Source organism: Gambusia affinis, linkage group LG03 (assembly GCF_019740435.1).
Source record: "Gambusia affinis linkage group LG03, SWU_Gaff_1.0, whole genome shotgun sequence".
Classification (NCBI taxonomy): Eukaryota; Metazoa; Chordata; class Actinopteri; order Cyprinodontiformes; family Poeciliidae; genus Gambusia; species Gambusia affinis.
Window position 1 is genome coordinate 17,842,628 of NC_057870.1, and position 27,466 is coordinate 17,870,093.

At 38.3% G+C, this 27,466-nt stretch overlaps 1 protein-coding gene and 1 long non-coding RNA gene across 2 annotated transcripts in view; one reads left to right on the plus strand and one right to left on the minus strand.

Moving 5' to 3' along the window:
- sema6a (sema domain, transmembrane domain (TM), and cytoplasmic domain, (semaphorin) 6A) overlaps positions 1–17,413 on the minus strand; it is a 157,181-nt gene extending 139,768 nt beyond the window's left edge. The window contains exon 1 of the mRNA XM_044110280.1: positions 17,005–17,413. The gene's annotated coding sequence lies outside the window, so the exon portion shown is untranslated. The remainder of the gene's footprint in view (positions 1–17,004) is intronic.
- On the plus strand, positions 1,261–4,966 carry LOC122827401. Its single transcript, XR_006370056.1, has 5 exons — positions 1,261–1,322; positions 1,690–1,852; positions 2,615–2,686; positions 4,539–4,610; positions 4,927–4,966. It is a non-coding gene; the product is annotated as an uncharacterized LOC122827401 (long non-coding RNA).
- Positions 17,414–27,466: the final 10,053 nt, after the last annotated feature.

The following is a 27,466-nucleotide window of genomic DNA, read 5'->3' on the forward strand; positions in this document are numbered from 1 at the left end:
GACAACAGTTTTGTTTTATGATTTAAAGTGTTTTGAACACTTTATATCATAAAGTGATCTAGTGTGTGTATATATATATATATATATATATATATATATATATATATATATATATATATATATATATATATATATATATATATATATATATATATATATATATATATGTGTGTTGAAATGTGCTATAGAAGTAAACTTAAATAATTGATTGAACAGAAATGATTAAAAGAAGTGACCTTCCTGATAAAAGATTAAACATTGCTGGTGAGAGATACCATCTTACTGTTGTTTCCTAATTAAAGAAAGATGTATGATAAACTATTTAACTTTGAAATATTGAATGAAAGTTACAAAATATAACTCAAATAAATTTGTTTTCTTGTTTCTGAAAAAAAGTCTGACCTTGTGTGCTTCAGAAACAAAATGGATTTCTCCTTTTGTTGTACCCCTCCTACTCTATCAACATGGTACAGTCCATCAAGGCCAGGTGCAAGCCATTAGTATTAATTGAACTTCTTTTGCGTGGAAGAAGAGGTAAGACTCATACAGAATCTCTTAAGACATTTAAGTACATATTGATTTGTAATTCTGAAGAATGTTGTAGGTTACTTGATGTTTGGATGCACCAAAGCATCTGATTTGCTTCAGTTTAGCTAGTTATCACCAACCATCTTAGTCAGTGTACCAGAGTTTAAAGGGAAGGTGGCTCACTCCAGAATTAGACAAAACTGTATTTGGACATTTTCTGTGCATCAGTGAGTGATATTCTTTCACAGGCACAAATTATCCTTTGTAATAATCATTACTATTAAGATAATGTTTTAATATTTGAAGGTTTTGAGAACCTGTCAATAGAAAGTCAATTATGTAATACTGTGTACTTCAGTACAGGTTTTTTGCATACAATAAAATCAAATCATATTGTGTACAGCAGAGGTGTCAAACTCAAGGTCTTGAGGGCTTGTATACAATAACTTTTAGATGTGTCTGTGATGCCACATGGCTGGATCAAATGAGGTGGTCATCAGCAGGTCATCAACTTGACTGCCCTTAGAAGCTAATTCAGTCATATAATTCAGGTGTTTTGGACCAGAGGAACATCTAAAAGTTGCAGTACACTGCCCCTCGATGCCTGGAGTTTGACACTCCTGATGTACAGCATCATGTTGTTACTCAACAACAAATTACTCTGATCTTTGCAGGAGATGTCAGCAACAAGGTCTCAGAGAGCAAAAAGAAATCCCAAACATGATGCCAGCTATTATTCTCCTTGGGTGAAGATAAAGAGGGATTTGATGTAAAATACATCAATTCATTTAAAGGTGAGTTGTGACTTTTTTACGTACAGGATTCCAGAGTTTATTAAAGGATTGTTTTTGTTTACTTTTGTCTTGCTTTTTGACTTTTAAACTATTTTTATACTGCACATTAGCATAGATCATATATATATATATATATATATATATGTGTATAAAGGAGGACTGTGTTTTGAAATTCCAAGTATAAAAGAATGAGTGACATTTAGAAGCACCACTCAGCTGACAAACAAATGTTCAAGTAACACAGAAAGACCTCAAATTAGATCAATTAACTGATTTTGAAAATTTTTTAATAATCTCATTTGCTACTATTTGAAAGATATGCATTGTTTAAAGTTTATTCAACCTTACTCATTATGTTTACCTGCAGGTCGGGGTGTGTTCAGCTGCCAGTGCTTTCAAAAAGGAGATTTCCTTATTGAGTGCAGAGGGGAAGTCATAAGTAGGAAGGAACAAGAAAACCGATTGAAAATTTACCATGATGCACTCCAGGCTTTTATGTTTGATTTCAAGTTCAATGGACAACAGCTTTGGTATGTGACTGTTTTAATGTTGTTTTTTATTTTATATTTAATCAAAGTGATGTAAACATTTTCAGCTTCATCAGTAAAAGTAGTTTTAGTTGGAGGAGGAATATTCTTCTGACATGCAAACACCAAATATGCAAAATCATTTCCCTTGCATGGTATAATTATTCTTATAGCATACTTAATATTTTAGTGTTGATGCTGCCAGAGAACATGGATCATTGGGGAGGCTGGTAAATGATGAAGAGATGAACACAAACAACAAAATGAAAGTTACAAGGGTGGATGGAAGACGTCATCTCTGTTTGTTTGCACTCAAAGATATTGGTCCAGGGGAAGAAATGACTTATAATTGTAGTGATTCTGACTGGCTATGGAGAAGAAGGGTACTAGTAAAGTGTGAAAATACTATCACAAGTCATTCTACTAGCATTGAAAATATTTTTGAAGGAAATGTCAAGTTGTAGTACAGAGTTTCATTATAGTTGAAAACAAGAAGTGATTAGCAGAGTGCCTAAAAACCAGATTTTGGAGAAAGACTTAACCAGACCACTATTTCAACTTTTTCAGTGCTATCCAAAATGCTAGAAACTGTCATATGTAAATTAATATATTTTGACCTTATATTAATGAACATTTTATAGCAGGAGACATATTTTGCAGTGTCAATACATAAAATGTCTGTTTAACAATCAGCTGGACAGGTTCATTAAATAGGTGGATTTTATTTTTCTATGGACTCATTCAGTATACATCTCTTCATTTCAGATTTCCAAAGATGAATTGTGTCAGGCTGGTGATGTGGAAACATGCGGATCCTGTTCAACCAACCCTCCAGAGGTAATTTTGGTGTCCAACGACCAACATATTATCTAAAACTAAGTCATTGAAATGATATTAAGTACTGTTCAAACACACAGGTATTGTCTAGAACTTGATATGTAAAGCTGCATTAAAAGGGAGGACAGAGGTTTGAAATTACAAGTACAAAAGAATGAAAGTGACATGTAGAAACGCCCATACACAAAGGTCCTGTGTAATACTCATCATGTAAGGTGCCAGAATAAGGAGGACATAGTTTTGAAAGAATGAAAGTGACATGTAGAAACGCCTATACACGCAGGTCCTGTGTAATACTCAAAATGTAAGGTCCCTGAATAAGGAGGACTGTTTTCTACATTGGGAACAAACTCGCATTCAATGAGTGTTCTTTACATTTCAGATTTCCAAAGATGAATTGTGTCAGGCTGGTGATGTGGAAACATGCAGATCCTGTTCAACCAACCCTCCAGAGGTAATTTTGGTGTCCAACGACCAACATATTTTCTAAAACTAAGTCATAGAAATGTTATTAAGTACTGTTCAAACACACAGGTATTGTCTAGAACTTGATATGTAAAGCTGCATTAAAAGGGAGGACAGAGGTTTGAAATTACAAGTACAAAAGAATGAAAGTTACATGTAAAAACGCCCATACACAAAGGTCCTGTGTAATACTCATCATGTAAGGTGCCAGAATAAGGAGGACATAGCTTTAAAATTACAAATACAGACGAATGAAAGAGACATGTAGAAACGCCCATACACAAAGGTTCTGTGTAATACTCATCATGTAAGGTGCCAGAATAAGGAGGACATAGTTTTGAAAGAATGAAAGTGACATGTAGAAACGCCAATACACAAAGGTCCTGTGTAATACTCAAAATGTAAGGTCCCTGAATAAGGAGGACTGTTTTCTACATTGGGAACAAACTTGGATTCAATGAGTGTTCTTTACATTTCAGATTTCCAAAGATGAATTGTGTCAGGCTGGTGATGTGGAAACATGCGGATCCTGTTCAACCAACCCTCCAGAGGTAATTTTGGTGTCCAACAACCAACATATTTTCTAAAACTAAGTCATTGAAATGTTATTAAGTACTGTTCAAACACACAGGTATTGTCTAGAACTTGATATGTAAAGCTGCATTAAAAGGGAGGACAGAGGTTTGAAATTACAAGTACAAAAGAATGAAAGTTACATGTAAAAACGCCCATACACAAAGGTCCTGTGTAATACTCATCATGTAAGGTGCCAGAATAAGGAGGACATAGTTTTGAAAGAATGAAAGTGACATGTAGAAACGCCAATACACGCAGGTCCTGTGTAATACTCAAAATGTAAGGTCCCTGAATAAGGAGGACTGTTTTCTACATTGGGAACAAACTTGGATTCAATGAGTGTTCTTTACATTTCAGATTTCCAAAGATGAATTGTGTCAGGCTGGTGATGTGGAAACATGCAGATCCTGTTCAACCAACCCTCCAGAGGTAATTTTGGTGTCCAACAACCAACATATTTTCTAAAACTAAGTCATTGAAATGTTATTAAGTACTGTTCAAACACACAGGTATTGTCTAGAACTTGATATGTAAAGCTGCATTAAAAGGGAGGACAGAGGTTTGAAATTACAAGTACAAAAGAATGAAAGTTACATGTAAAAACGCCCATACACAAAGGTCCTGTGTAATACTCATCATGTAAGGTGCCAGAATAAGGAGGACATAGTTTTGAAAGAATGAAAGTGACATGTAGAAACGCCTATACACGCAGGTCCTGTGTAATACTCAAAATGTAAGGTCCCTGAATAAGGAGGACTGTTTTCTACATTGGGAACAAACTCGCATTCAATGAGTGTTCTTTACATTTCAGATTTCCAAAAAGGAACCGTATCAGGCTGGTGACGTGGATGCATGGGGATCCTTTTTAACCAACCCTCCTGAGGTACTATTGGTCTCCAAAGACCAACTTATTTTCTAAATGAAGTCATTAAAATGGTATTAACTACTGTTCAAACAAACAGGTCTTGTGTAATATTCATCATGTAAGATGCAGGTATATAGAGGACTGAGTTTTGAAGTTACAAAAAAATGAAAGTTACATGTAGAAGTGCACAGACACACAGGTGTTGTGTAATATTCAACATGTAATGTGCAGGAAGATGGAGAACTGTTTTCTACATTGGGAAGAGACTCGCCTTAAGCGAGTGTTCTTTACTTTTCAGTTGATTAACCCCATATTTTTTATATGTTCTTTTCAGCACAAAGTAAACACAGATGGTAAGGGGAAAGAGCTCAACAGAAAACTAAAACAGAAGGACATAGAGCCCATGCAGAAAAGGAACACAAATAAAAATTCTGGTAAATCACCACACCTACACAAGTCTTGAAACACCAAGCTAGTTAAGCTCAAAAGCACAACTGAAGCATGGTCAAAAGTAATGATCTACACCACTGAAAGGCAATAGGGTGACCATGTTCTTCTTTATGCATGATATTTTGAGCAGACATTATCCAATATGTCATCTGGCTTAAATTACCACACACATACCATTTAACTGTGCCTTGTATTAAAATGATAAACTTTCACACAGCCAATGTTCAGATGCTAGAAAATCTAATTTGGTGATCAGTAATGGGACTGTTTATACTACTTTCTCTATCCCAATCTTAATCTGAAATACATTCACATATTTATATTTTTTTCAAAATATCAAAGCACCACAAAACTAATAAGCAAAGTAATCAGAGTATATCTTTAAATTTGGTTAATTTTAAGATATTAACCAAATTTAACATCTTAAATTTGATTAATCTCTGGTTTTAGGAAACCAGAGATCTCAATAAATGGCCCTTTGCTGATGCTGCACCTGTACAGAACCTGTATTTTGGTGGAGTCAGTGAGATGGTTCAGAGTGGGATCTCCTTCACTGGAAAAAAGACTAGGCACCAGCATTAGAAGGAGGAACAAGTCTTTTGGCTTTGGATGGTTCTTCACCAGCTGCTGAGGCCTGTTTGTCAAACAAATGCAATTTTAAATTATGGAAAAAAAAAAAAATTCTAGAATTCCCTCAAATAATTAATCATACATACCAAGCAACCATACCAAGTGTTAACCTGTTTGGCATTTGCAGAAATTAATTTTCATCGATGCAACCTACATGCTCATTTCTGTAGCTTCTCCCACTAATGTATGTTCTTTATGAATGCTTATTTGAAAACAGGCATTACATAATTTATAACCAAGAAAAATTAACAATTGGAGTTGGTTTTCACTAATGAATTATTTCTTTTTTCTAGCATCTATGGAAAGTGCTAGGAGAGCAAAAGCATCCATGATCTCCTGGAGATTGCTGCGTCATGAGGCACTTTGGCGAACACATCAAGAAAGGACAACTGGCCACTATAATAGAATGCCAGCATTATCTTTTGATTTAACAATAGACCCGTAATTCATTTAACTTTGCCATTCACAGATTTTCCTTTATGTTCACAAACAGAATTGTTGCTCTAGTTCTTAGTGAAGGTGCTGTAAATAAAGTCCACTTTCTGTGTAGCCATATTCCATATTTCCATGTTTGGACTTAATACATATATATTTCATGTTTGTGTATGCTGTGGTCCTGATAAATAAAATTGGCCCTGACAATTACTGTTGGTATCATGGGCGGAGCCAAGCACCTCATTATCGTCTGTCCTTCTAATACAGCATTGCATCAGGTTCTTGTATTTTGAGTTCTGATGTGTGTATTGAAGTTTTCAAGTGAGATCTATGTTGTGTAGCTCAAACAAGATTTTTGACAACTTACTAGGTCTTTCTAGCACAAGTGGAAAGGGGTGACTGTTTAGTGTTGCAAAAAACTGGTTTGAAAAAAGTGTCCCTCTAAACCACCAAAACCCGTATGTGTGTGTGGGTGTGTGTGTTTGTGTGCATGGTGAAGGGGGGGAGGCAGTGGCTGGGGACTGGGGAGCGTGTGATGTGTGTGCTCTGTTTTTTCACCATTTGTGCCACCAGACCATGCCACATGGCTGCAATTTGTTCATTAGCAATGTAATAAATGTACACACACACACAGAGGTAATATTGTTCAGAGTTCTGCCTGATTGGATTTTGAAATGGAGGACCCTCCAGGGAAGCTCTTGTAGTCTGCCAACCACTGTGACCGAGAGGATTTCTTAAAAAGGCTTGAGACAAACTCAGAGGTTTCCAGCGTTTGTCTATTTGTGGAGAGAAACGCTGTGAATGGAAACCAGTGCCGGTTTTTAATATGGCCAACATGGCACACTACTCGGGGTGGCAAAGTGTAGGGAGCTACACACAAAAAAGAACAAAAGGTCCTTCAGCTGTACCACAAACAAGTTTTATTTTGCTTATTCACATGAATTACATTTAAATTTTTCTAACACTTAAGATTGGTCTGAGCCGAATAGTTGAACATTGACTCTTTAAAACAGAAGTTGTAGATTTTCTGCAATTTACGAAAACATGAAAAGTGTTTGAAAGCTGGTTTTGGTGTTTGAAACGAGTTAAAGAAGCAGGAAGGTACCGTCACTGTTCATATCAGACTAAATCAGTCTGAATTTATTTTTTTAGCTCTCTGTGTGGCAGGTGGAGTTACACAGAAACTCATTTTTTCCAGAATGGGCTTTGATTTTGAGGTTTTTCTTCCAACACTGGACATTTATTAACATTTTAATGCCCAGTTCTTTTCTTCTTTTAGCCCAGAAAAAGACATAGAAAATAAACATTTTTATAAGTATATATGCGTCTGAACAAAGACAGACAAGTTTTGTTAATTTTGTTTGATCAGTGCTTTTCAAAACAATTGGCCATAGTTAGAAGTTCCCATCTCAGTGTCTTGTTTCACATGTTTCGCTTGTTTCAAACCTGTTTAAATGAAAGGTAATTCTGTTCTTTTGATGTGTTTTCAACAAAATCCTGCTCGGGGGAAGTTGTTTTGATCCGTAGCAGATTTTGTTATGGCAATGTGGCTCACAACCCAGGGCGTCATTCCACTATGAGTGAAAAGCACTTTGAAAAAATGTAGCTATTGTTGTTTAGGGACTGGCTTCACTACTGAGTAGTGATGTGAAACTTGGTCTCTAACTCATGGATTTTGTATCAGCCCTAATTTAAAAGACTACTTCACTCTTTTTTTCCCTAAGAATCTGGTCTGAATTATTATTATGTCTGATTCAAAAAATAAAATACAAAGCAGACTACGTCACTGGAAAGAGACAATTAAAAACAGATTTTCAATCTTGTAACTTTACTTTATTTGAAAGAAACAAGAACTGTCTCTGGTTGATTGCTCTAATCCAGATGAAAGTTATTCCTTTTTAAATTTAAGGGTTATACTTGCATGTCTTTGTACGGATTTGTAAACCATCTGGACATAATCAATATTCACCAAGGACTAATTACGGCAATGATCATCATCAGTGTGTCAGATGAGCTGAGGAAGGCTGCTCTAATAATTACCTCGTGTCTAGGGTATCCATTGACGGTTGTTTGAGCAGAGCTTGTCCACTTAGCCTCGTAAATGTTTACATCATGATGTAGTAAGCAACATTGGATCATGTGATACTGTATCTCCTCCGAGAGATAATGTGACCAGGAGTGTTGCTGTGGAGAAAGTTAAGAAATGTGCAGGATAAACTAAATCTGTCCGGCCCGGTTTGGCCCCCACAAGGAGACCAGCAGCTGGGCTGCTGAGAAGAAGCTGCTTCTTCCAGATTCAGCGAGGCTCATAGCCTCTGGGAGAGAACGACTGCTGCTCCGCTGTGAGCATACAGATCGACTTACACACTGGCTTTCCTCTGCTTTGATGACGGATGCACACACTCATCCACACATGCATGCCTGCCTCCACTGATACCCGAGCGCATTTTGGATTTGCACACACACACATCCACCTTTACCCCCATCCTCCACCTGGATTAATTCACCTGCTGCACCTGAGAATGTGAGCGCTATGATGTCACCTGCAATCCCATCACTTCAAAGGCTCAAAAGCACTTCAGTGCCATCAGCACAGAGAGCAAACGCGACCTCTCGCTTCTTCCTTTGTCCTGCTGTCTCCTAATGGTAATTCCCCCGCAGAAAGTCCACACATGGATGGGGGAGAATTACAGCATTCTCTTCAGTCAGATATTCTAAGGTTTCTGCCCACTGGCATCCACCGCATGAACCACAATACAAATGACAAGCTTTCTTTATTCCTCTTCAGTCTTACCAACTTGAAAGAAAATGCCCCGCTGCATGAAACTGAGTGCACTTAAATGTCCCGATGTGTGTCCATGCCCATTTGTGTGCACGCACACAAATGCAGTTGAGAATCCCATGTTTGCAGATCTGGCAGTCACCAACTCTCCAAAAAGCTCCCAGTGGAAGCACGACGTGGAGAGAAAAGGCGATAATACAAGCAACACATTAGCGCAAGGTTAGACATCAAATGAGATTATGAGGTCATATTCTGAGAAAAAAAGCCAAAACGCAAACAACAGAAAAGTGGCATCCTATTATATCAGTGTTTGAGGCTCTTATTTTGAAGTAAAAAAGAAAGTTGTTCTTTCCTCGTCCCTTCATATTGACTGAGTCGGATGATGAGCTAATATCAACGCTCTGTACCAAAATCAGTGATGAAGACTCCATCATTTTTAAATGATTTGTGCTGTAGCATTAGCAGTGCATGGCAGGAAAATGAAACAATGACAGAGAACATGCACTCTAAGGATACTTAGACCGGCTAATCGCTAGCCACTAAAATTAGCATCTGTTGTGTAGCATCCAGTCGGTGCTAAATATCACCAATGTTTCACAGTTTCTTTGCTGAATTGAGATTGCTTTTTGATAATCGCTAGTTCAAAATCCAAAATACTTGAAATGCTTAAACCTGAACATTTTTAAATACATTTTCCTGAAATCTTTACCCTATTCTGAAAGAATCACTTTTTATTTGTTTTTGTTGCATGATCTTGAAAATTCAATAGAAAACAGAAAACTACAGTGACGAACAAGATGCAAGCAATGTGAGAATAGTGCTACTGATTAGCTGTTAGCTGCTAAACATTTTAAAGTTAGCATCTGCTTTGTTGTTTACCATTTTGGAAACAATAAAGAATTCAATTCCAGGCTTATTTTGTTTGTAAATAAGGGTATAAACAAAGAAATAACAAATAGATGTAAAAATGTGTTTAACCAGACCATCACACTTTTAAAATAGACCCAATCAATACATAAGTAGTAACAAACAAACACAAAAACAATAAAAGAACAAATCAAAATGTGACTAAAATGCACTGTCTTTAAGAACAACTTAACAACAAGAGATGAAGCTACTTTGTTCCATAAAGATAAAACATGCTTATTTAAACAAGGTATTGCTCAGATCTCGTTTTTTTTTCCCGTGTGAATCCAGTACCACGTATCATATCATCCCATCTCATGAGTGGTATGTCTGGTTCTCACCCTAATCTCATCTGTACAGACAAAATCTGAAGGTAGAGAAAGAACAACACATCTTAATAAGAAAAGGAAGAAGAAGAAATATTACAACAGTGGTGAAAACATGATAGAAAGAGGTAATCTCTGCCTTGGAAATTTTCATAGTGGTTCATTCATATAATCCACAACCAAATAACACAATAATAAACACACTTCAGCATGATTTAACATCAAAGCATCCAACCGAGCATAAAAGTGGAGACCCGGGCCCGTCTTGCATCTCAGCTCAGTGGAAAGAATTTCCATTGTAAAGTAAGATAAAATAACAGCAGTTCAATGTACTGTGACAACCCAAGATGCACCAGCCCCACGAGCGTGCTGTTCACAAGATGATGCCTACTGTGAAAATATTCTTCTGGTGTCTTTAGGATGCAGAGAGCACAGAGATGGAAATAGTTTGTGTATGCCTGTGTGTGTGAGAGGGGGGAGAGAGTGAGTGAAATTGAAGAGATGCACTCGCAGGGGGAGATAGAGGATTTACTGCCGAGATAAAAATGGAATCCATTTTGGTTCTTGAAGCACTCACATCCACAGTGTGAAGACCTGCTCGGTGTGTTAGCCTGCCATTGCTCTGTCAGTCACATCCCCCCTTTTTCGCCTCCTCAGCTGCGCTTTAGACTCTTCTCCCTTTTCCGACACTTTTTGCACAATTTAGCTCTTCTCTAAACTTACGTCTCTCCACTTCATTCTCTTTCCTCTCTGTTCCTTTCCTTTCCTTCTCTTTCCCTCACTTTTCCTCTTTATAGGCACCCCGATACTGTCTCAGGTCCTGAAACTATGGCAACCGAGTGAGAGAGCAAGCGCTCTCTATGATTAATAGATGAGAGATGCAGTGCCAATCGCTTGGGCCTGGGGAGGAGGGACAGATGCACTCAAACAACGCCACACAAACATTCACAGCAAGCATGCACACCCAAATCCACACCTCCACCGCCTCCATCGTTAGCCACCTTTCGTCTGTTTGTCACAGATGCCTGACTTAAACATGGACACAAGCTATCAGTAGTGTTAGGGGTGGAGAACCAAATCAGGAGACCGATCCGCATGATATAATTTTCCTTATTGGCTCCGGACAAACAAACTAACCACAGTCATGACCGCAGCCGCGGCAGCGGATGTGGCCCTAATGAGTCCGTGCTCACAGCTTGGTTGTCCTTGTGACTCACACACCTCGTGTTTAAAGGCAAAGCAACAGCAGGACAGAAAATAGGACATCATATTTTAACACTGCACACCATGTTTTACATTATTTGATCTGTGCTGTACATGGCTAGCCTCTTTTTAAGGCTAGATTTTCAGACGTTCCCATTTTAAAAAAGAAAAAAAAAAAGCCTGCTGCTTTCGGATTATCCCGACAAATGCATTTGCTTTCATTTCCATTTGGATAATGGCAAATGAAAAAAAACCATCATCTGTGACAAAGGTATTAAAGCACGTTATTGTTGGATATGCTTAAGTGTTTGAAATAGGAAAAATCCATGAGGTATAATCTGATTTCGCTGTGTTGTCCTATCCAACATGCAGGCTTCTCAGTTGTCTTTCCCAACATCAGAAGAGGTGGTGGGCTGGCGATCGCTTTCTAATTCACTTAATTTCCAACAACAAAGCCCTGCCAAGGACCCACAGCCAACAGCAGACACCCAGTTGCCTGTTTTTTTTTTTTCCTTTGGCAGAGTAAAAAAACACGCTCAATCAATTATGCAAATGTGGAGAATATGAAGGCCATTGAACACATGAATGGTTAATTCAACAGTCACTCATGGACTCAGAAGGGCTAAGGCTAAGTGGTGAGAAAGTAGTCAGTTAGAACAACATGATAAAACTTGGAAACCGTGGCATCCATGCGGGTGGTTGTGTTTGTGTTTATGAGTGAAGGGCAGAACGAACTGGAGCCAGACTCCAAAGCCCGAGATACGACAGTGATTACATTCTCAATGAGCCGTAGAGTGGATAGAGAGCAAACTGGACAGTAACTTACAGAAGGCACACCAGTCTGTTGTTACATTATGAGCTCTACAGTAACAGTTAGAAACTCATGTGGTTCAGGTGTGTGAAAACAGGCCAGATTCCCAGTAGAAACAGTAAAATGGCCCTTTAATTTAACTCTGAAACCAGGTGCAAACTTCATTGCAATAAGCCACCAATTATTGCAATCAACTAGTCATCCGAATAAGAAATAAAGTATATAGTTTTAAGTGCTCGATGTAACCCCACTCCTAACCCTCATGCCATGGCGCCCTGGGCAGGGTGCCATATCCCTCATAAGACCACTACTGTTCACCAAAGATGGTAATCAGACACTTTCCAGTTGCACTTACCCCACCTTCTGTCCTTCCTACCAACAAAACCTCACTGTGCACATTAACAGGATAAACTAAGGATAATTCAAGATTAGTTTTAAGTGAGTTTTCGTGAAAATATTACAACTACCGGTAGTTAATATGTTGAATTGAGTGGATAATTCTCATAGGATCTTCATTTTGAGTAAATCCAGATGGGTTGGCATGCAGCTAATCTGGGAGGAGCCAGAACCAAAGCAGACTTACCGTCTTAAAATATTTCCAATCTACAAAATATCATAGAAGTTTAGGATGATGCTGTTTTATGAACCCTTAAGCCATCTTCACATTTGAATTTGCTGATTATTTTCACACTGAATATTATTTATACAGGAAATTGAGGAAATTGTGCCACCAAAAATCTTCCTGCATGAACCATCCACTGTTTCCAGTCAGAGTGACTGGTTTATAAAAAAAAGTACATAATGCATGTTAAAAAAGCACTATTTTATAGATTTTTTATTAGTATTATTGTGAATTTAATAGCTACTCTGATTGAAACATGTTAAATGTTCTCAATCCACACTTTAGGGTAATTTGAGGCAGCGCAACACCTTTTTCCCTCATTTCCTGTGTAAATAATCATCAATTTCTTTGGAAATACACACATAACAGAAACCTAATGACCGTTTAATAGTTCGTAAATAAATAAATTATAGATGGTACATTTTTTAAATTAGAGCTGTTTAAGACAGGATGAAATCCATTTTGGTCTTTTGTCAAGTAAAATGTTAGCTGTTTATAAAGTCTCTGCTCAAAAATCATTAACGATATCTATAAGGTTTTCTCACAACTTTGTCACTTTGATCCAAGTCCAATTCATACAAACAGTATTAAATCATCTAAAGTTTATAGTTTCTTATTTGCTTTGAGTGTAGATCCATTGAACCAAATGGTGCGGCTGACCCTAAAAACATTCTGCATCAGCAGCTCTTTGCACACAAAGTATGGTGAAGTTTTCATGGTTCCTGCAGCAAAGACCTAAGGGCCTCCCACAGATGTTCTCTGTTGTTCATTTCCAGTAGTAAAAATGTAAATTTCATGGCTGATCTATAGTCACAAATAGCTACAAACAAGCAAATCAAAATTGTTCTGGCTCAACTTGAAAGCATGAGGATGTGAGTAAATGAACCTCTAGTTCTGAAGAAAACCCAAATACACACCAGACTACCTCTTTTCATTCTGCTAATATCCTCAGCATGTTTTCCTTAGCAAAATGAAAGCCATTTATCAAATAATGAGTTTGACTTCAGAGGGTTGGGGAAAATCATAGCAAACCTAAATGAAAGAGATGGAGCAGAGGAGGTTAAGTAGAGAAATGTTTATCTGGAAGGGAACTTGTGTAATGCAGGTTAGAAGATCGTCCTCTTTTTGCCTTATGAATCACAGCAGAATAAAGTCAATTTGGACACAGCTAAAGTTAGCAAATGAGCCATGTCACGCCTGTAAAAGACCAGTCTATGAACATGCTTTTTATTACTCTGACCTGTATTTCTGAAATCAAAGTGTGCCAAATTTCCCCATCTGTAGAGGGGGCTTGTCACTCGCCATTAAAGCGGGTAATTTAAGTGGCAGCAATTTAGAGAAATGTGGAAGCTGGAAAATAGGTTAAGCATCAATAAATCACATCCAGTGGAGGAAAATGGGTCCAATGTTTCCTTGTACTCTAATTGTTATAAAAAAAAGGAGCCCACACACCAAGGATGCACATCAATAAAACATGGCTTTTATAAAATATGCATAAATACACACTCTGCTGAATGCTGGGTATTGACACTGGCTGAACAAGGAGCAGTAGTTAACAGCAGTTGGCTGCTCTTCGTGTTTATAATAGACGGCCAATTCATTTGAACAGGAGCAAAGCCATTTATCAATTATTCAGAACCTCCGTATTCAGTATCCGCATGTGTCCTTAACTGGCAAAGGTAGAGACGAACTCCCTCTGCCTCTCTCTCTCTCTCTAACACTCACACACACACACACACACTGTGACAAATTCACATCAGTCACACACAAAGCCGTCCCCACTGCTATTGTTAGGGGATCGGCGGATCAAACGCTCCACGGAGCATTGCTCCAAATACAAGCATCAGCCCGGGTCGCTCTGCTGTGTTCTGCTTCTCCGCGAGGACAACAGGCGGGCCATTGTCACAAAAGGTAATCATGCTGTAATTCATGTATCAGCACCTCTGCATGACAGAGTGTTTATATAAAAAGTGTTAAAGGCGGGATTAGCCTTCTGGGTTTGTGGTGGTGAGCTGCCATAATGAAAGGAACTGTTTGGGATTTCCAGACTGTGGAAGATCATAAGAAAAACTGGATCCAGAGCATCTGACTGCCTTCAGGCGGATGTTGTAGGAGGAACAGTGCAGTCTGTGGGCAGATATTGAGCATTTTCGAGTCTGTCCCATGCACGGTTTGCCCAGGGGTTTTTTTTCCAATTAGAGAAAATGTCCAAGGTACAAAAGTAGAGAAAAACTGAACCAAGATAAGCTGACGTCTAGCCCTTCTTTGTAGAAGTCCCCATAACAAACACAACTTCATATTAAATGGCTTCTTACAGTTTTTCTGCTTCCTCTGAATAATGATCCTGAAAACACATCTTCACTCTATAACAACTTCAGCACTGACGATTGCTTTTGTCTATATGACCTGTAAGTATCACATTTCGGACTTTCCAACCCGGCTGCCACCATTCAGGACCGATCAAGTAGAAAATAAGACATTTCCAGGTGCCTTAATTTCTCATTGCATCTAATAATTTTTCTATTTCGAGAATTCAAAAATCAAACGAGTTGACATATGGCTCTTTTATTCGATTTTGTTATCATTTCTTTTACCTTGGCTCAGATTTTTGAACATGTTAAAAAAATCTACTGTGAAGCAAGAATCCCAGGTACAAATGAGATAATCTGACCTAGTTGCATTTTCCTAGCTAAGGCAGACATATCTATTGCCAGGTCAGAGTCAGTTCAATCCAGAGTGTTCTTATGGCACTTTACAAGCCAAACCAATCTAATTCAGTTATAAAGGGAAAAAATACATCCAAACCAATCAATATATCCAGATTAAGTTCAATTCCGTTCAAGTTCAGCAGTGGGACTGAAATCCAGTTTATAAGCAAAGTTGGCCCACAGGCTGCAAATGCACATTATCTCTCATTTTACAAGATAAGCCAAATACTTATTCTGTGCAGAGAGAAAAAACTGAGTAAATGAGTAAAATGTTTTTCTTTCAGTTTCTCTGGGAAGAAAATATTTTTTTTCTGAGCTGATACCAGAATTACATTTCTAAAACACCATGTGCTGCTGCTGAAAATCAGCTGACGGGAGGCATTTTCGGCTGTGTTTGTTTCATTCTCCAGCTCCCACACACACATCTTTTGCAAACTTCACAATCTGTAACCTACATTTGGAGTTTTCAAGCCTTCCCCCCAGCTCTCCCAGCTTTTCCCAGTGTCTCAGGGGGGAATCTTTAACACTGGACAAGGAGAGTGGAGGACGGGAGAGGAGAGAAGAAGAGAGGAGAAGGGGCAACAATGGAGTAACAGGGTGTTGGCAGTCATGCTTGTTAAAATAAAAATCAGTTTGAAGCTATAACACTGTTTTGGTCCTGGTTTTATTCTAATGTGCTACTGAAGCACTTCGTTTAATGGCAAACACATTTGGCTCCGGGTTAGAATTGCAAACATATGATTGATCCTTTTGAACAAGGGTAATTGTGACCACTCCACCGCCTGGTAGCTAGAAATCCTTGAACACACCCAAACCTGTGTGTGTGCGTGCGTGTGTTGGACCATGTGTGTATGCATGTTAAACTGTAAGCCAACATCCTGATCTGAATGGAAAATCAATGATTATCGATATCACTTTGAATGAAAAAACTGTCAACATTAGTTGCATCATTAGAATTCCCACTGATAACAATTTTAATTAAATCTAATTTCAGTTATGTGAAAATAAATGTGCTATTAAGCATCTTTTAAACTGAGCATATAGCCAATTAAACTTACAAAATTTTAGCTGTAAGTTCCTAACGTTTCCAGGGGAAAAAAAGTTGATTTAAAATTAAAATTAATTTCTTACAAATAGGAAAACTGTCTGTGAGGTCACAAAAGTTGTCCCTTCATGTACCTACTGATGCTTCACACATCGCTTTTCTTCTGTTTTGCTTCTATGAGATCCTAAACAGAACCTTAGAGACTTCAGACCTCCTTTATTTCATATGAATAAAAACCACGATAAGGGGTTACGCACGAAAGTCTCCTCTTTTAAATTATCTTGTAAAAGCTGTAATAATCCTTACATAAATTCAAAAACAATACAGATTTGTGCTCGCGTTGTTTTGAAATAAGTTGTTTTACGCATTGGGTTAATAGAGTAAGTCCAGTGGAGCTTGTGCACTTGTCTCCCGGCTGTACAGACTGGTGGAAACAGACAGGAGGAGGCAGCTTTTAGCGCATAAAGTTTGACATAAATAAAGAAAAATCTTACCTTCAGCTCATGAATGAGTATGCCAGCTCTGGTTTTTATTTTAATAATCCATTAGATCTGTCTTTTCAAGCAGTTCAGATGGGGTAGCTTGCTTCAGAATAACAATACGAGCGCTACTTTTTTCTTGCACTTCTTTTTGTTACATGCCGCGCTCAAATCGCACCTCTTCAAATCGGAATATCCATCAGAAATCCACACTAAAGAGATCAACGTTGTTCTAGTTCTTAGGTTCTCCTCAGGTGAGACCGGACGGACCGAACCGACAGGGTGTCCCAGAACGAGCTACGGAGACGTACGCAGTCCTCTTCCACAAAAGCCGACGGTCATCCTATTTGGAGAAGCTTAGACTGGAGCGGAGCGCAGCGAGCCCAGCTGTCACCCACCCGCTGCACACGCACACACATACACGCACACACGCGCTCTCACACATACAGGGAGGAGCCACGTCTGAGGAATGGGAGCTATTGTGTCAATGGGGGCCAGTTATGGACAACTGTACTTCTATTTTTACGCAGCAGCCTTTCAGGAAAAATGCGCGCCGGGGAGAGGGGAAAAAATCTTGATGGCGACAGAAAACAGCGAAATATTACGAGGTTATTGAGAATCTTCTTGTTTCGTCGCAGGTTTAGATCCTCCGTCTTATTACTTGCTACGGATGCGTTCTGGACCAGAACTCTTCTTCCCTGATGGACCCTCCTGGTCTGGGGCTGGCACGCGCTAATGAGCGCACGCACTAAAGCACGTGCTTCCCGGTTAGACAGGAGTCAACTTAAAGTTCGTGTCATCACACAAACTCTCAAGACTGCGGAGTTCACAGTCACAGTCTAAAAATGTTTTACTATTGAATATTTCACTATTTCAGTGAAACACATTACATATATTATTTACACTTAAATTGGTGTTTGTTAGTCTTTATTTATGTTAAATAAGAGAATCTTCCGTTTACAGTCAATAGAAACAAGATTGTTTAAGATTAGCATCTTACATCAAATCAATAAAGATTTTTTTCTTTCACCTATGTATTCCAGTTTATTGAATATAAACATATATATATATATATTCAATAAATTAGAATATCAGTTCGGATGAGGCTTTCTTGTGAGATTAAAAGTACCTTTTTGGAAATAATCTTTAAGCAGGTACCAAAAATAAATTTTATTAAGCTCTCATTTATGTGATATTTTTTTATTATTATAATTATTATTGGTCTGTAGTCGTAAGCTTTAACTTGTTTTTGTTAGCTGTGGACAAAAAAGAATCATCATATATAATTAACAAAAATAAAGGCTTGAAAATATCAGCCAGTTTGTAATTAATGTATTTAATTTGTCTCATTTAGTGAAATGAGTTACTAAAATAAATGAACTTTTCATGGGTGCGTATAGCTTTGGGAACGCCTCAGGACTGGTTCACTTTCAAACACTGCATATGCTGTCCACGCCAGAGGGGGGCGCCAAATCCCATTTACTGAGATGCAGATAAGCATCTGGCTGACAAATAACTATTTTTTTTAAAATACTCTGGGGAAAAATACACAGCCAACAACATAGTAATCCTGCCTCTTCTAAGTATAATAAAATGAATAATAACCCAAAAATTACATTATTTTGCTGGTAACTGAGTAACACATCCAGTCTCTGTTCTTTTCCTGAATTCTTTCACATTCCACAAAGGGATTTAGCAACCAAATGGACATTGTGGTGATTACTTGAAAATACTGAAAATAATATTTATCTATACACAAAATTAAAAAGCAAGAATCTCTGTTGTTTGAATCTCTGATATTTCAGGATGGAGTTTGGATGTTCTCCCTGTGCATGGCTGGGTTCTCTATAGGTACTCTGGCTTCCTCTGACAGTCCCAAAGCAGAACTGTTAGGTTATTTTCCCTCAGATATGAGTGTGTACATGGTTAACTGTCTTGTGTTGCATTCTGGATGAATTAATGGGTGAACTTATGGATTTAAATATCCAAGTGAGTGGAATAAATATGGGTTAATTAGTACAACTAGTTGAACATGAAAACATCATCATCTTCCTTTCTGACAGAGGCAACCCATACAAAATCTGATATACAAATGACTTGTAAAATTAGTTTTTACCTTAAGAAACCTTATAATGTATTATGTTTTTTGGTGTTACTAGACTTAAATTAGGTTACTGGTCAATATTGTAATAAATGTTGCTGCACAGCCCCAAGTCATGGCACCCATATCAAAATCTGTCCACCGTTTACAATCAGATGGCAGTGATGCATGCTCCATGCTGGCTACTCTTACAAACAGTCCTTGGCTTAACCAGGCCAAAGTAAACATCAATTTGCCCGATTGAAAATTGCAAGCCTGCCACGAAGCACAAACACAAACTGCTTGCAGATGCTGTCAGACGTACAGCAGGCTGCACAACAGCAAGCACACACCTGTGTGAACGTCTAGACCACACTATATGAGCTCCAAGGGGACGAAGTTAATGGGGGTGATGGCTTATCATTAGAACAACAAGCCACCTGTGAAACAACAAATGGGTGAGCGCATGGGTGTGTATGTGTGTGTGTGTGCGTGTTTGCGTGTGTGTGTGTGTGTATGTGGGTGTGTGTGTGTGTGTGTGTGTGTGTGTGTTTGGACCTAATTGTTTTCCCGAGAAGAGAGCTGTCAAGCAAAATTGTTTTCTTGTTACTGTAACAGTAAAGTACAGTACTGCCGCCAAAGACACAATGCCTCATTTACCTCCATCCCAGTGAACTTTCATAAGAGAGCGCAATCCGGGAAAACATTACTATAATGTTTCCATTCACTCAGACGTTGGTTATTTTCCAAAATATTTCATGTGAGATGGCATAAAAATCGGAAGTGCACTCACTCTAAGGGAAACCATAACCCCAATCTGTGCTCCAACATTTATTTGCTCAAGTAACTTTCTGACTTTGCTACCCTTCCCAGGATACATTAACACCTTTTCACATATAAAATCACTAAACCACAGCTGTAAAAACAATCATGTCAAGTCAGGTTTATTTGCAAAGCACATTTCAGCAGCAAGGTGGTTCAAAGTGCTTTAAACCATAAAAACATGAAACAGTAACCAAGCAATGCATATTAAATTTTGTCTACTGCCATTGTCAATCAGATATGCATCAAATATATTGATCAATGTTCTTGCTGTTAATGATCAAAGGTAACTCTGATCATCTGGATTTTAGCCTTGATTTAAAAGAAGTCAGTGTTTAGGCTGTTTTGCAGTTTTCTGTAGGTTTGTTCCAGATTTGTGGAGCATAAAAACAAATCTGGTTCTGGGAATACAAGGTAGACCACAACCTGAAGACTATGCAGAAATATACACATGTAAAAGTTGATCAAGCATATTTCCTTTCAAAGACTGAAAGCTGCACCAGGACCTACTGAGTTTTTCACAGAGAGGTCATGTGAAGAAATTATAAGAACTAGACATCTGCATCTGTGAGGATCTTACGGTATAATAGCCACGGCAACACGGTACATGGTATTTATGGAGGCTTTTTAGTTTAAAAGAGAAAACCAAACTATCAACACACAACTTTTCTAAGTTTGATGATTTAAAACATTAAGTGTGACAAAAAAGGAAAAACTGAAGAAATCCCATTAATCTGTTTTATTATGCCTCTTTTTCCTTTTATTATGAGTCTGACTAAAGGAACGTGCTTGAGTCGCAAAAACATTTTCGCTTGTGATTAAAAGAGTGTTTAATTTAATTGAACTGATTTATGTTTCTGATGGGGGATTTTTTTGTAGCTGGAGGAAAACTAGGGTTTTCACGCTCAGAAAAGCTTAAACTGTAGTGATGAAGGGATGATGTTCCTCTCCTCTACGTTATCAACTATTTAACCAAGTTCAGTTCAGCTATGAGGAAAGGGAAACCACAGGAAACATTTACATCAAGATGTTGCTACAAAACTATCAATCCATCTGTTTTCATCAACCAGTTTTGTGTTTTTCAAAACCAGCTTTAGTTCCTTTCTAAGTGATAGTAGCAGGATTTCCAGTGGTTTTGTCTGAGCTCATTAAATGCTCTGTATAACATGTGAATGAGTGTGGGCTACACTGGTGGAGGAATAATGCCTATGCATAAGCAAACATCAGTAATTGTGCAAATTCTGCCCGAATCAAACAAAATCAAATAAACACACAGATGGATTGTGTTTTACACAGTGTGCCTTTAAATCCTCCAATTTAGCTCTCTCTCGCACACACTTTGAAGCGGAAGTGTTGCAAAGTGTGGGAGGCAGGCAGGGTATAATTTGAGCTCAATAATGTCAAGATGCACACCAGTTAGTTTGGGCTCTGGAAATATGCTCTGTGTCAAAGCTTATTTCACTTATCCTGCCGAAGTTTTCCCAGAAGCATTTGGGCTCGGTGCACAGAGGAGAGGAGGATGAAATGGAGCAAGCGTCAGACCAAAGACTGGGACACTCAGCAGTCACACTACTGCAGATTTAAATCAACTAATACCAAGTATGAGTAAATAACCGTAGAACATCCTGAAAGTGTCTGAATCTCATAAAGATCTATTCACTTTAAACCCTGAAGCCTCTGTGTTACAACAGATAAGCTATTTTTTGTCAGGAGAATAATATTCTTGAACAACTTAATGCAGTTTATTTGTTGAATAAAACACAGAGACTGGGACTCTGGTGAGAATCTCTTCCTCTTGACCTCCCTGGCCTTGCAGCTCACCAGACTACAAGGCCTTGCATCTTGCCTCCTTTGGTGCTTTTAAGTGAGGCACCCTTCTTCTGTTAGCAGCCTTGCTGTTAGCACATTGTCCACTTGGGTAACCAGGCTTCTGTTCCTCATCCTTCTCCTGAGAGAACGCGCCAGGTGAGGGGAAAGATGTAACAACAGGTAACGGTGAAAGAAAGTCTAGGACAGGCCCGATTCAGGACACCAGAAGTCAGAAGATCCAACACAAACTATTTGGATATTCATAGAGTTAGCAGAAAAACACCAAAGAATCATCCATGGAGAGGTAACTAATCCTAGAGCTTTGTGACGCTCATTGGCAATGACAGAACCAGGGTCCACAGAGCAGAGGTCTTTTTTTATGAACATTTCAGTTTCCAACCAAAAGTTATGATCTATTAAAAAACCAAAACTTGACTTATGCTTCTAAAATGGTGGTGGTGTTTTGTTCCTTTTATTTGTCATGCTGCTACTGTTACTACCAAAAATAATGGGGGGGTTTTGACTCCACCTCATCCGCCAGCACATTGTTTTATGCTTTATGCTTTACTCTTTTCTATATGGCTGCCATGGTTGACTATGACATGACATTGATCTGCTGACTCATTTCAATAAGCCTTAGCATTCATCAATGGTCATTCATTGACCATTAATGCATGACCATTTGCATACACAAACATTGAGGTGCATCTGTGATTCATAGAGGGGCTTTCTGATGTGCGTGCACATGGCTTTGTATAGAGTGATCAAACGTCCGGGATATATCTGACACCCCCCCACACACACCCCTGTTGTGGTCTCTGTAGTCACATCATTTGTTAAAACTACCTTTATTGTGGCTAACAAGTGCTAACACTTCCAGCTAACATCTAACCCACGGATCATAGCTGGAAAGGACCATAGTCTACGCTGCCTGTAGCTCTCATTGTCATTTTTGCAGGTCAGTTATTGAGCTAAACGTCTCTGCCAATGAAAATAAGTAAAAACTGCAGCATAGGAAATGAAGCGCACTGAAATAGAAACACTGAAACATTTTGATCATTGGTCTCTCACAGGTGTAAGAGCTGTAATTTAGCACTTAGGCCTAATAGAGGAAAATTATTTTGCTGTTGTTGCTGGGGTTGTTTTTTTTTTTCACTTTAAAAGCATGAATTCTGTTTGTAACAGAGGTGTTTTAAAAATTATTAAAATAACATTGAACCTTGAAAATAAAATGGTTTCACCTTGCGTTTAAATAGCATTATCTGAGGTAAATAATAGCATTTCAAGGGAAATGATACCTGACAGTCACTGCACCGGGTATTACAGAAAAACCTTACTTGATTAAAATAAATGGGAAATAATTTTCTGTATCATTGGGGAGTTAAACTTGATTCATTTTTACATCTGGAGTGCCACCTTTTTTCCACATTTGTCCACATTGGTAAATTTCAGATTTATTTCCTTAATACATTCACAAGTTATGTCAAATCTTTGATTAAAAAACAAATTCCACAGTTACACTAATTTCAGAACAGAAAAATTCAGTAACAGTAAGTGGAAGGTACAACTTCAGTTCTATGATTTACATTTTCAGGTCTTTCTGAATGGGGTTTGTGCATTCTTCCAGGACACATATGGACTCCCTCTGGATACATTGAAACATCGATGAGACAAAGCTAACTGGACTTGTCCTTAAGCCTGAGTTTATGTGTTCCTAGTTGTTGCACTGTGATATGCTGACAACATTTTCAGAGTATAATTCACTCCATGGAAAGCTGAGTACAGACAATAGACGGATTTATGTGAATTCCAGGTTCTCCAGTTGTTAAAATACGTCTTGTAAGCAGATTTCCCACAGACATTTTTGATACCCATAAATGAAGCCAAATCACAGAAGGTGTGTATAAAAAATACTCAGTACACCCTTCCTGTTTCCTAAAGGAATTAGGAGGAGTAGCAGTCAGATTGTGCTAAACAAATACACATAACTGTAAAGTGTGACAACACCTTAATGTTGTCACAGTTTACAGCTTGGCACCAAGCTGCCAAGCATGACTTCTTGGCAGTTTGGTGCTCTGGGGCAAACAGTTGAGTGTTGACACAATGCCAAGATGGAGAGACATCACCAGCAACCACAAGAATCCAGATGTGGCTTCCCATCAATCTGCAAGGAGCTGCCCATGTCAAACAATGTAAAGTTTGACTTTTTACACTTTCAAAGAGTTTTGAAAGTGGAGAACACACAATTAATAATCCTCTCATTAATGGAGATCCTGCCACATTCAACCCAAGAACTGAAAAAGATTTCAAAAACCTCCAGCGCTCTTTCCAAGACTTCACATTTTGCATGCTAAATTTTGAAGTTCTGTACAAGATAAGTAGAAAAATACTGGACGTGTAGACGTAATTTTATAGATTTTCAGGAGGCAGCTTCTTCTTTGTGAAAGGAAAATAGCAGCACAGGATTTCCAGTGATGAATTTAAATGGACTGCAATCCATCTGTGGTCTTTTGTACTGAGACAAAGTAGAGATTTGGAGTATTAGTTAAATACTCCAAATGAAAACTAATAGAAATTTTGCTTAGAAAAGATACATTACTTTTTCATTTCCACAACTACTGTAGAATCTTTTCCAGTGGAAAAAATGAGATGCATTTATTAAAACGTAAAAGAATAGCAATCTATCTGCAATATAAAGAAATTGGAAGTCAATCATTCTGACAACATATGAACCATTAAAATATAAGAACATACTCATTTAAAATGGATAACATGTCCTAAAACTGCCTTTGAATAAAATAACAATTATTTAAACCTGTCGTTCTTTCTTATATTCCCTTGCATCTTTTACCTGAAGGCAGACACTGTATGTAGTCTTTCTATTATTATTATTTATTATGTTTTTGTGTTCTTGAGACAGCAGAGGTGTTAGAGTGTAAGAGGGGTGTCACATCCAGTTTCATTTTGGGCCAAATCAAGATCATGACTGTTCTTAAAGGGCCGGTTGTGGCAGAACCTATTGCTAAAACCTGCTAACAAACTTTTAAAATATGAATATATTTTTAAAATTAAATAATATTGAACATTTTTTCAGCCCCTCCAGGATTTTGTGATTGTTTTGGGGATTTTCACCAAAAAAAAATCAAAGTGTTTGTGATACTAATTTAGAAATATTTTCACTTATGTGTAATGGGAAATGCAACTTTTCATTACTCTTTATTATGGATCACATCTGGACATCATTTTAGGCTGAGGCAGCTGTTTCATAGAATAAGAAACACATCCACCTGCAAATGGGAGTAAAAAGTCACTTGGATCCACTATGTCACCATTTGCCCAAAAATCTACAATAAACTTACAATTTTGCATTAGCGCAAAAAAGTGCAGGGATTTGTTGATTTTATGGGAATTTCCTCAATAATTTTCAGGAAAGTGGAGGGACTGATTGATGTAATTTGGAAGTAAAAAGATAAAAACTGCTTTGATTTGATTGATAAGGTAATATTTAGGGCCATGTAAAAAACTATGGCGGGCCATATTTGGTCCCCAGGCCTTGAGTTTGACACATGTGATTTAGGGTGTCAAAGGGCCAAATTGGGTACTCCTCTCTCATTGCAACCTGACACTTTAAAAATATTCCTACAGCTTCCTCAGATTTTCATCATTCTAGTTCAGGGGTGTCAAAGTCAAATGGACGCCTTCTGTTTGTGCTTCTCCTACGAGACACACTGACTGATCGAACGTTCAGATTCTTAAATGACGCATTTGGTCTAGTGCAGCGGACCATTTGGGGCATTTCCTGCGGACAGGTGTTCCAGGATTCCAGAGGATCCAAAAAGACAGGATAGCAGGAAGGTGAAGGAATCGAACAGCCATTTTTCAGAGCTGTGATTTTGCTGCCCTTGAGCACCAGAATAAATCAAGATCATCCCAGGGGCCGTAGAAAATCTTCTCGCGGGCCGGATGTGGCCCGCGGGCCTTGACTCTGACATATGTGTTCTAGTTGATTCCTGACGTCTTCTGTTTGTGATTCTCCTCGAGACACACTGACAGACACGTAAACACCAGTCAAAGGACTCTAAGTCACATTTGGGGCAGTTCCTGCTACAGGTGTCTCCAGGATTCCACCTCCAAAAAGACAGATAGCAGGAAGGTGAAAACACCACAAAGCCAGCTCTGGTAATGAGCTGTGATTTTGTTGCCCTTGAGCACCAGAATAACAATCATCGGATTTCTGAACTCTCCCTAGGTGTCTAAATGAATGTCGTTGTCACCTGCCCATATGTGTGCATATGCGTGTTAACACACATGTTCATTCTTTGCATGATTACAGGAAATGCAGTCAGACTCACAGGAAGAGCAGAGCCATTTTGACACCATCTACCTGGCAGATAACACTCTCACACGATTTTAATTGGTCTGGAGGAAATATGTTTCTAACTGTTTCTATCTTGGGTTTACTTTATGTGAAAGTGTCGCAAAAAAGTTTGGGGAAACTAATTTGTATTCAGAGATAACTCTTTGCAAAAAAAAAAAAAAGTTAAATAAATAAATATGCTCTTATGCAGAAGCTTTAGAAACCAGAATCTCAAACCTGTTTTCACCTCTTTACGTTAACAGCTGTAAGTGACAAGTCGTCGGGGATATTTGAAGTGCGAAAGCTTTTAGCAGTTTGCCATTTTTTAGGATGTTTGAAGATCATTAATAACATTTAACCAGCAGGTATAAAGTTTCTGCTGCTCTGACTTTTACATGTTGGCTCACTTACAGTCCTGCTTCATTTGACTATCTTAGAAAGATAGTCAAATCTTTTTATGCACTATAAGTTACTGTGTACATTTGAAACCAGATATCTACATACACCGAATATAAAGACACATACAAATTTGTTTCTCAATGTCTGAAGTCAAATTGGACCAAACTTCATTTTAGGTCAGTTAGAATTACAGAACGATTATTTCTATTTGCCAAATGCCAGAACACTCTTACGAGTTTTAGCAAATATAAATAATTTTTAAAATTCTAGCTAAACTAAAACAAAAGATGTGTGATCTGATTTAACGTAAAACAGTGAGGAAAAAATGTGTATGTGTCTTTTTATTCAGTGTATGTAGACATCTGGCTTCCAGTGTATATATTTACTTCTTTACTTACTAAACACAATTCTCGTCTTGTCATCAATCTGCTGTGAGTAGTTGCCTAAAGTATTAAAAGCATCATTAGAAATTGGCTCTGACTGTAAGCCTGAGGCATCTGTGTCAGCATTTACTGTATATACAGAATCGGCGAGTGTGTGTTACAGTGTGTGTTGGTCCGTCTGACCTGTAATGGTACAGCTGACTAAAGTAACAGGAATAAAGCACTGTATGAGAAACCACACACACACACACACACACACACGGCAGCCAGTGCAGCTCCACCCCAACCAGCTTCAGTTTCCTCCCTGCATCCAGGTTTGCATGAAAGCCATGAATAAGTCAGCATTTCTGCATGATAGGTCTGTAACTAGGAGTGACAGTTAGAGAGCATAGTCTTTAGAATCGCAGATGGGATTTTGTGTGCGTGCGTGTGTGTGTGTGTGTGTGTTGTAGGATGGGTGTGGTGGGACTGAGTGCCCCTGTGTCCTCCCTGCTCCCTCCTGCCGCTCCACAAATGGAAGCCATGCTGCTGATGATGCTTAAAAGCGAGGTTGTTGACGTCAGCGGCAAATGGAGCAGAGAGGTCGGGAACCACCATGGGCTGGTTGTTGGTACTGAAAACCTTACA